Here is an 11,903-nt window from a genome sequence, read left to right on the forward strand (position 1 = left end):
CTTCCTCAAATAACGAAGAACACTTTAGGTTTCTTCTAAAACAACAAAGATGAACAAAGAAAAGGAAAATAAAGTCTCTTTCTCTGTTAATATTTTGTCCTATTTATATAAGAATTAACCCGTAATCCCACTGTAAGCAGGATATCTAATCGTATTACATGCACACGCGATTCCACTTAATCACACACGATTTCACTAATCAGACACAATTATCGAGGCTCTCTAAGTGTCATGCAAAATGACACATTTCCTACATAGGACTTGACACGCATCCTATACTTGTCCCAACTATGGCAGATTGTAAAACGAACAAATCATATTTTCCACAATTGAACTCACCACTGACAGGTTCACAATGAAAGAGCTTGCCAAATGCGAAATAGGAATTCGTAAGGGAATAAGCCAAAATGAAACAAGTTAATTCTCGTGAATCCAACTAGTTCAGGCGCGAGTCAACACCAAACTCAGTTAGTCAACCATCCAAAATGCGAATTAGAGAATTGGGGTGTGACATGCCAACCAGCAATGCTTCTCAGCACCAGTTGTCAGTGTTCATCTCCCTTTTTTGAAGGTAAGAATGGAAAAAAAGAAATACCTAGCTAATGTCATTTTTGTTGATTGGGTTTTTTTGAAAGACTTTTTGTTGTTGATTTTTAGAACAGTTTTTTTTTCTTTTTCAGTTCCTGGTTTGCAAAATTACATCTAATTTGCACCAAAAATTGTTTACACCTTACAAATGTATGCTTGTTTCATTTTAAAACAACTTTCGTAAAAATTTTCATAAAATCTGCTAAAGAATAGAAAATATTTTACACAGATTCATCTAAACACCGAAAATATTAATTCTTTTAGAAAATAAATTATTTCTAAAAATTATTTTTCAAAACTATTTTACATGCAAACAAGTATACCTTAAAAACATTAATTAGTGAGCAATTTGTTCATAATATATATTGATATTGAAAATAAATTTGTTTGACAGCTTCAGCGCCTACTTCCATTTCGTTTAACTAATATTTTCCAGATATTATCAACGGATTTCTTCAATTTTTAGACGTGTCGATATGTTTTCTTTAGACTTAGGTATCTTAGATATTTTATAACCATTTGTATGCATGTTTTACCTTATTGTAGTTATATTTAGAATATTTTATATTTATATAAATTTTAAAAATTAGTAATCTATATTATATAAATTTTGAAACAACCGTTGGTGTTATTTTAAGAAAGAATAAAAGATTAATATTAACAATTGAACTTTCTTCAAGTGATGGAAGAAATAAGATTTAATGAATTATGTCGAAACCACCCCTTTTTTATTTAAAATTTTAATTTTAATGAAAAATGGGGAATCGACTGTTTGAAAAACAAATACATAGAGTCGCCACCGATCCTTTAGTTTTGGTGTGATCGGATCACCTGAGAATTTGGTTATTTTAATAAAACATTTTTGGTTTACTAAAACAACGATTCTGGTCTACAAAAATATGAGAAAATGGGCTCGGGAGTCGGTTACGCATGAGGAAGGATTAGCACCCTCACTACGCCCGAAATTGGTACCAAATCGATTAAATACTGTCCTTATGTCTAAAATTAAAAATGTTTTTGAAATGTGGTTCTTTTTTTAATAACATTTGAACAATCCAAGTTGGTTGTCAAAAATCTTCTTGTTTCAACGTCTGAAAGCTTATAATTTGAAAAGTACAAAAGGATGCCCAACTATTTGGTCCAACGAAAAACTGAAACCTAGCATAGTAAGGCACGATTCCTTGAATTTCCAAACATTGCCCATTGCCTTACCTTAGAAAATAAGTGCGAAATTCTGAAGAAATATTCGATTATTTAGGACAAATGAAAAAGCGCAACCCAGCACGATAGGGCTCGATTCTCAAATCGCCAAACATCGAACGTCGCCTACGTTCTGAAAGATTTTTAATAAACATGAGTGAAAACCTAAAGGAATATTCGATTGTTTTGAGCAAACGAGAAATCACAACCCAGCACGATAGGGCATGATTCCCAAATTGTCAAACACCGAATATTGCCTTCGTTTTAAAGGATTTTTAGAAGACACGGGTGAAATTCTAAAGGGACCTTCGATTACTTTGAGTAAACAAGAAATTGCAACCCAACACGTTAGGGCACGATTCCACGAATTGCCAAGAATCGAATATCGCCTTCGTTTTAAAGAATTTTTAATAGTTGTGAAACTAGCTTAAAACGTTTTAATAAGATGGAATTAATCATGAAATTTGGATTTTATAAAACCACATTTCATAAATTGAATGGAAAACGATGATATGGGGTAATATGCACATAAGATGTGACACTTGGTAAATGAAGACAACATAATCTTATTTAACCAATCAAATCAAACAAACAACTAATTTAAAACAACAAAGTTTACAAGCGTGGGTAAACAATATATACTAATACATAAGGAGGCGAATTAATGATGTGCAACGAATATACACGAAATAATACGAAACAATTTCCACATAATGTACCAGACAAAATAAAACCAATATGATACAAAACAATTAAAGAGATGATGAATCGATGAACGAATACTACATGCTCGAATTTGAAATAATTTACATGGATAAAAATACTATATAAATAATTATTAAAATGATTTGAATCAAATAGCATGCAAAATAATACATCTATTTTAAATCGACAATATGCATACAAAATGAAAGAAAACTTAAATAATATACAAAACATGAAAGGTTCTTTAAATAACAAAAGAATAAATAATAAAAGGAAATATACAATGAAATAGATTTAAAGGAAATACATAAAACAATAGAAGATCAACAATGCGTGTAAAAACATAATGTTCAACCATTCAAAGATGATAATATAGGAAACATTTACGTATATATATGTATGAAAACAAATTTATAACAAAGTAATACAAATAATATACAAAACAATACGGAAACAATTTGAAAACTATTTAATATGAAAAATTACAAATGAGTAACATATGAAAGGTTTTGAAATGATTTGCATATATAAAAATAAAACTAATAAATAATATTAAAATAAACATTGTGAAAGAAGAGATTTGGAACAAATGACATGCAAAAATATTTAAAAACATATCTATTTAAAGGTGATGATATACATTCAATAATGAAAAGACAATGTAAACAATATAATGAAGATATAATAAAAATAAAGAAATGACAACATACATGATAGAATGACAAATTAATATAGAGTATAACAATACATATATATAACATACTCTTAAATAACAAGAAAATAATAAAACATATTTTTTCAAAGAATAAACTATATACTGAAATAAATTTGAAGGAAATACAAATAAATAGATTTAAAAGAAGTTATATGTGCAAAATAACATGAAACTAATAATGTGTATAAAAGAAAACTAATTTTGTCATAAATCATATATGTATTAATATAAATTAAATATAAATTAAATATTATACAAAATTTTATATACAAAGTAATTTTAAGATAATAGTTTTATAAAAAAAAAGTGAATTGTCAAAGTAATTTAAAATGTATATAAAAATAAAATAAATGCTAAACGAATTAAAAGATAATGAACTATACAAATTAAAAGGACTCAATTAAAATACAATTAAAATGAATGGGCTAGTTTATAAATAAAATAATAAAAAGAGGGCCAATGTGTGATGCGCGTCAACATATAAGGGCTAGAACTGGAAATAACCCAAGTTCTAAAACGCAGAGCAGAGACACGGACCAAAGCGCAAACACGCGCAAATTATCGGGGAAATTTTAAAAGAAATAAATAAGAAAACAAGATGCGATTGAGCGTCTGCGCAAAGGGGAGGGACCTAGGGGACAATTAGCCCTTTCCATTTCAAGGCTACAAATACAAGTCATAAACGACGTCACTTTGTGTTGCCAATTAAAAGAGGACAAAACCTCTTAAAAGCCTAAACGCTTCAACAAAAAAAAGGGGAAAGGGGAAACCTAGAATGTTTCTACAGATTGAAAAGGGGAAAAAAGAAAAGGAGAAGAGGGAGAGAGGGAGACGATGCCCATGGCACCGATTTCGATGTTCATCGGCGTTCGACGCCTCCGCCTCTGCCTCCGCCAAGGCACTAGTCCGAAACCCCCCAAAACACAGGTAAATTTTCTCCACCTTTTTTACTAAAAATTTTATCTATCTAAGCAAAAAAAATGAAAAAACAAATGAAACTAAAACCCCCGATCTCAAAAAGAGTCCCTTTATGCTTTCTTTGAATATCTATATATATGTTATATTCGAAACCAGATTTGCAAAAGAAATGGAGAAAACAGAACAAAAAGAAACACCTTGATTTTTTGTATTCGATTGCTCTCCTTTTTTCTATCTTATGCCTGTATTGTAACCTCAATACAATGAAATTTTTTAGGCCTTTATAGCCGAAAAGAAGGAAAATAAGAAAAGAAAAAAAAATACAGTTTTTCATTATTTCCTATTTGCTACCGCTCTGCTGTTGCTTTTTGTTTGCATTTGTTGTTGTGGTTTTGGCTTACTCGCAGGTACGGGGTGTACGGGGGCATGGAGGGGGCAGTCGACGAAAGTTTTAGGTTGTTTGAGCTTGTTTTGGGCATTGGGCCATTGTGTTGGGCTCGGACGGATTTGGCCCATTACAAATTATAGCATAATTTCATTATTATGGGTGTTTGAAATGAATTTATTTCATAAAAACAATTATAAAATGAAGAAAAAAAACCCTAATCAAGTACAGAAACTTCTTTTGTTTCTGAAATGAAAATTTCTTTCTTCTTTCAAATTAGTCAATTAATTAATGCTTTTATAAAAGAAAAAAAACAGAGAGAGAGAGAGAGAGGAGGAAATTGACTAGAAAGGACGAAAAAGAGGAAGACAATCAAGAAGTCAAGCTGCTTCTTCTAAACATAAAAACATACCCGGCCACCTACGTCCTGTCACATCGATACCCTAAGAAAAAAATATGGTCATAATCATCGTATGAGAGTTTGGTGAAATAATGGAGGGGTTTCCTGGAAATAATGAAACGTGAAGAAGAGAGGAAAACGGTAACAACGTGATTTAAGAAATTCGGCAATTCCTTACCATAGCAAGGAAAATCCAGGACTTAGACAAGTGATTATATCACTCCATACCATTCATTTAATTTTTTTTAGCTAATTCCGCATGCAAATGAATGACTGTCACCATTTAATTAAACTTTTAAATTTAAAAATATTAAAAGTTATTTTCATAATTTTATATTTTAAATAACTTTAATGATTTTAGTTTTTAAAAGTAATTTTATGTTTTTTTGAATTTTTAAAATTTAAAAATTAATTAAATGCTAATGTGTCATTTACGTGGTAATTCATGTGTATGTTAACAAAGTTAAAAGAATGTTAAATTTTTCATTCATTTTATGGTAATTTGACAAAAATATAAGCTTAAGAGCTAAAAAATGTAAAAATTAAATGAAGGGCTACAATGACTTTTTTTTAATTTATAAAGTTGGAGCAATTATTGTATTCGGATAAGTTCAAATTAAATTTAATTAGAAAATATATAAAATTAATTTAAAATAAATTTTAAAAGTTTTAAATTAATACTTATCTACTAATTAAATTTAAATAAAATTTTATTATGAAATAATAAAATTATTGACTGAAAATATATAATTGTTTTGAACAATCTCATTGTAGGTTCCGATTATATCTGTTATTTACCCATAACCTATTCCCAACTTATAAAGAAAAGAATAATATATTTCAATACACTCGAACTTACATCCTCTTAAATTGACAACAATGCTCATGCCAATTGAACTAAAATTCAATTGACTAATTATCAACTACAAATTAATTTAAATAGTATCGACATAATCGCGCTAAAAGACATTTCTCTTCTTTATAAGATGGAAAGAGATTATAGGTGTAACGCAACACAACTAAATGTGTAAAAACTAACCTTGTTAATATCCAATTAAAATAATGGAAATTGTCCTGATGGTGCCTGAGATAATTAATGCAAAAGTTACACTGCTGGGATGGTTTCTAATTAAATTCCATTCACTGTGTTTTTCCATGCAATTTTCCATCCTGGGATTCAACTTGAAAAAGACATCTTCACCGCTACTACAAGGTTCTTTTTTCGGGTTGTAAATTACAGGATTGTGGCAGCTGGAAAATTTGCAAACCAGGTAATCAAACATATTTAAATGAAAATTAGCAAATATTTGTTAAATTGAGTTATAAGGAGCTCAATATCTCAATTGGTGATGAAGAAATCAAGATAGATTTGGATGATTGATGTTTATTTATGATAAAGTCCAAGCTAGAAAATTTTATATTAAAAATCAAGATCGAATATAATTTTTAAAATATCATTTTATCACTTTATACTTTATCGTTTTATAACTTTTTAAAATCCATTAAAAATCAATTTTGACTTTGGGTGCAGCCCTTGATTGTAGATCATAATGGAGGTTATCACAGAAGAACTGAAGAAGTGTTGCACAAGATTATTGATGAGAGAAATGAACGCAAGAACTGAATCAGAGCCAGAGCCAAAGCCAAGAGTTAGAGAAAAATTTGGAAGTCATTGGATATGATGACTTTGGAAAGCTCCATTGCTTGTAATTTATAATTTAATGGAGTTTTCCACACTGTACTTGAAAGTTTTCTCCAACCTGGATTTTGATTTTTCTTTTATTATCTGACTTTATTGCGTTTTTGTTCCTCACTTATTTCTTATTTTCTTTCCTTTTTTTTTTTTTTTTTCTCTTTCTGATAGCCTATCGGTTTTGTTGTTAATTAACAAAAGCATGCAACTCCCAGCACCACAATTCCTGGTAATTTTTATAATTGCATACAATTTATCTACATATTCTACACTTTCAACTTATAACTATATATTTGTAATTAAGGAAATTTTCCTTGCCAAATAAATATATAGTTTAACAAATAAAGATTCAATAAGAAGTAAGAACAAGATACCCTAGCCTCTAGGCACTCAAAGTCGGCTCTTTTTCCTTTTTCCATATTTAATCTATATGAAGTTTGATAGTTTACTAAATATAACTTCCTACAACTGTAATAATAGGAGAGAAAAAAAAAATCAGGAATAAAAAACATTGGGCAAATTTGAAGAAAATGCCGATTTTTAAAAACATAATAGAAATGAGCAACTTTCTTTTAAAAATTAAAGAATTAATAGGTGGCTTTTGAAAATAAAAAGTGAAATTGTACTTTATGCCACGCATTTTTTAATCTTAAATTTGATTCCTCTTCTATTCACATTTGTATTTTTTTAATGTTGTTTCAATTTTTTTTGTTATTTTTAATTAATATATTTATCATATCAGTTCCTTTGGTTAGATAATTTCATCATTGAGTCCCATATTTAATTTCTCTTCTAAGTATATTTATATTTTTATTTTATGTTGTTTCAAGTTTTTTATTTTTAATTAATAAATATATTATTTTCATTTTTAATTTTAATTAATAATTATTTTATTTATAAAATTAAATAATAAATATGCAATTATATAATAAAAATATATTTTATATATATCATTATGTTAAAAATATTTAAAACTAATAACTCATTTATTTATATAAATAAATTAATAAATATATAATAAAAATATTTTTATATTTATCATTATGTTAAATATATTTTATTTTTAAAAACATCAACTAATTTTATGTTTTTCTTTATATATAGGATTTAAATTTCAAATATTGATTTTCTCCACCTATATTGTGGGTATGATGATTTCTAATATTATAAAATGAAATAATTATTTCAAATATCATTATTATTTTTATGTGTAAAACATTTCAAATATCATTGTTTTTCATCTGCATTGTGAATATGATATTTCAAATATTTTTATATGTGAAATATTTTCAATTAGTTATTTCAAATATTATTATGTTTATATGTGAAATATTTCAAATAATTCTTTCAAATACACATACAAAAATATATAATACTAAAATTTACTACACTCATGATATGGATTGAAAATAAATATTACACATATAAAAATTATATTTACTAAAAATGCTGATATTTGCACTAATTATTTTATTTTATAAATAAAAGAGTTATTAATTAAAAGATGAAAAAAATTAAAAATATATTTATTAATTAAAAATAAAAATAAAAAAGTTAAATAACATGAAATAAAAAATATAAATATGCTTTAGAAGAAAAATTAAAATTGAGACTAAAAAAAATCACTCTTATTTAATCATCTAACCAAAGTAACTGATGTGATAAATATATTAATTGAAAGTAACAAAAAAGCCTAAAACAACATAAAATAAAAAATACAAATATGAGTAGAAAAGAAATTGAATCCAAGACCCAAAATAAAATTATTAAAGTTTAACCATGTAACAAAAGGGACTAATATGTAAAAAAATAAATAAATCAGAAAACACATCTCACATCTCACACTTTCACACTTTCACATTCTCTAAAAAAATAATTTATTTCCCTAAACTTTTTTAGAAAATGTTGCATTTCCATATATATATATATATATTTAAATTTGGTATTTTTTTCAAATTTGCCCTAAAAACATATATGTATATACAATAAAAAAAAACCCAGGTCGTTGGTCAGCCATGTCTGTTAGTTGAGATTCCCAGAAATGAAGCGCGTCGCAAGATTTCAGCTTCCAGCCCACCTCTTTTTACTTCCCTAAACCGTGTAAAAACCATGTCGGAACATCTCATATAGTATAAACCCTGTACTATACAAGCTATGAAACCTGAAACCAGACAAGAACAAATTGGTATGAAGACCAGATGAAGTGCATAATTCTGCAGACTAAAAGAAGGGAAATGGGAATTCTAAGAAAGAAATTTTGATGGAAGAGAAAGGAAAGCATCAGAGAAGTGCAAAGGCAAAAGTTAGAGAAAAATTTGAAGACAATGAATATGAGCGTGAACAATTCCAGCGGATTTTTACCATATACAGTCAATATGTTAGATGTTTGGTGGAATTGGTTCATCTTCATAATCATTGGCTTCAAGTTTTTCTCTAACTTTTCTTTGCCCTTCTTTGATGCTTTCTTAATTTCCTTCTTGATTTGACTGCAAAATTATGTTGTTCATTTGGTCTGTTTCTTTCTTCCCTAATTTGGAAGTTAAAGTCAACTTAAACTCGGTGGTCTCCGAAGGAAATTAAGGTGGTCAAGGGAGGAATCATGAAAGCTGTTGAGAGAGGAAATACGTTGCTTGGTTGGGCAAATAGAGAAGAAGAATCCTGGAATTGAATCCTGAAATTTGAAGTCAACTGATAGAATTGGTTTGCTTGCAGCTTTCTCTGGATTGATGTTGTCCTGTGAGAATGTATGTGGTACATATTCAAATATGCTAAATAAAAATGCTTTAAAATATTTATGATATATGAATATCAGTTTCAGGCATCAAATCCATGGGGCCACTGTCCATGTCAAAATATATATTGTTATAACATTCTCTTAGCTGGACTGTTGTTAAAATGTAAGGTCACCGTGAAATTCTGCACATACTTCGGTAAATTATGAATTACATTTACAGCAAGCTAAAAATATCCATAAATCACAATAAAATTGAAATTTCCTACACCTTAAAACCTTGTCCATTCTAATAAACTAATATACATCTTCATCTTTGTCATAATTCTCAAGTATTTCCCCCTTTCCTTTGTCTCTCGAGGATTTATTATAAGTTTTAGCAATTTTTCCTTTTTTCTTGTCAATTGTAATTTCCCCTTTCCTCTGTTGATTGAAGATACATGATCAACAAAACTGGAGAAAAGCTGCATAATAAATATGATTAAGTAGAAGTTGTTAACTTATCTATGTGAATTAATTTTCTAATTTAAAGCTAAAGTTATAAATCTACATTCTTTACTTTTTTGCAAGCTCAAATTTTGATTCATGTTTATAAAAATTTTCATGAATTCGTGGGAATTTTTTCTTCCCATTCTGTAGTTGTAATCATTTAACTGCACCTGAAATATATATATATATATATATATATATATATATGTTCAAGCAGACAACTGTTGTAGAACATTCTCGATTTTGTAGTATCCATATTCTTATAAAAAAAAGTGTTTTATTGAGTGAATTATATACTTATATATCAGATAAGAGAAAGATCGTGTAGTAAAATAAATATGAAATTCAATTTGAGAACCTTAGACTGAATTTAGAACATTTGTTCCACAGTGTAATCTAGAAATCGGTTTGCAGTTCTGTCAAAAACCACAAACATGTTTTTGTCGTCTTATTGATAATGGAAGGTATAAACTTAAACCTGAATTTTAATAGTCAAGGAATAAATGGTTAATGAGTGTAGATGTAAAGTACAATTTACTAGAATTTTTTGATAAAATGTTTAGAATTAATCATAATCTCTTTTCAACTTATAAATAGAAACATTTCAGCGCACTTAAATCCACATCCTCTTGCATTGACAATAATGCTCATGCCAATCGAGTTAAGGCTCAACCGACTGAAAAAAATTAGCTATGGTAAAATGTTTGTTAAATAAATGTAAAATATCATTAGGTAATATCAAGGAATCGAAAGTTGAATAAGAAAAATACAATTATTACATTTAGAATCACCTTGTGTTAGAATCGTAAATCAAAATATGATATAAAACTTAATAAATCATAAATCAAGATTTATCATGTCAAATTATCATGAACAAAATGATAACAGGACTAGATGCGGAAGCGGTACTTGAATCCATAGGTTCCTTGAAATTTTTTCGAATCTTGATGTTTTGATCTTCCAAATTAACACACAAGTAATATAGAGAAGATGATTCTCTCTTTTCAAATTAACACACAAGTAATATAGAGAAGATGACTCTCTCTTTTCAAATTAACACACAAGTAATACAGAAAAGATGACTCTCTCTTTTCTAAAGATGGGATATTAAAAAAGTTAGCTTGTTTGTAATTTGGGGAGCATAATCCTAATATATATAACTTTGGCACATTAGCCCTAATTTCTAATCAGCCCGTCATCAATTAGAAATTAGTTAGTATCCCATATTTTATTTAATAAGAAAAGCCCAATAAACCTTAACCAAATTAGATTATTTTAATTTGGGCTAACCTATCATGATAGTAAATAATAACATATAATTACCCTTATTATATATGTGATGTCTATATTTTCCAACAATCTCACACTTGGAAAACATATATAGTACTAATTACTCTATAATTACATGTCATTACATAACCTTATGAGCTCAAAAAAATTACTATCATATCCAAAAGGTGTTCCGAACAATCCCGTCCCTTAATTATGCTAGCATAGAACCAAGACAAATTTTATTACATATATTGTAACTAAATCCATCCCTGATCATGTATATTAACACAACCAAATGACATAGATCAAGTATGGATGTGTAGCATGGAAATTACATGCAATATGATCTAAACATGTCTATTTCCAACTGGTCCTCTTTAAACTTAAGTGAGGCCGGTATCAAAATAACAAAATAGAGTGAATAAACTGAATACTTCAATTCTGATTAGCAAATAACCAAATACATAAATGTTTGAAAACAAACATAAAGTAAATAAAATACAAACTCCCCTAAATCATGACATCCTCAAATAATGTAACACCCATATGAGCAGTGTGCTCATGAAAGACCTTGGGTGGTAAACCTTTTGTGAGCGGATCCGCTATCATAGAGTTTGTCCTAATGTGCTCTATAGATATTTTTCCATTTTGCACTCTTTCTTTCACAACTAGGAACTTTATGTCAATATGCTTTGACTTATATGAACTCATGTTATTGTTGGAATACAGCACTGCTAACTTATTGTCACAAAATAATTTAAGTGGTCTTTCTACATTCTTCAAAATACGTAGCCCAGTGACAAAGTT

The 11,903-nt window shown here is 28.2% G+C and overlaps 1 long non-coding RNA gene across 1 annotated transcript; it reads right to left on the reverse strand.

Moving 5' to 3' along the window:
- Positions 1-8,332: 8,332 nt before the first annotated feature.
- Positions 8,333-9,368, reverse strand: LOC128286908 (uncharacterized). Its single transcript, XR_008277597.1, has 2 exons — positions 8,966-9,368; positions 8,333-8,765 (listed from the first exon to the last, which is right to left on the reverse strand). It is a non-coding gene; the product is annotated as an uncharacterized LOC128286908 (long non-coding RNA).
- Between the last annotated feature and the right edge of the window lie 2,535 nt (positions 9,369-11,903).

The sequence above is a fragment of the Gossypium arboreum genome, chromosome 13, assembly GCF_025698485.1.
Source record: "Gossypium arboreum isolate Shixiya-1 chromosome 13, ASM2569848v2, whole genome shotgun sequence".
Classification (NCBI taxonomy): domain Eukaryota; kingdom Viridiplantae; phylum Streptophyta; class Magnoliopsida; order Malvales; family Malvaceae; genus Gossypium; species Gossypium arboreum.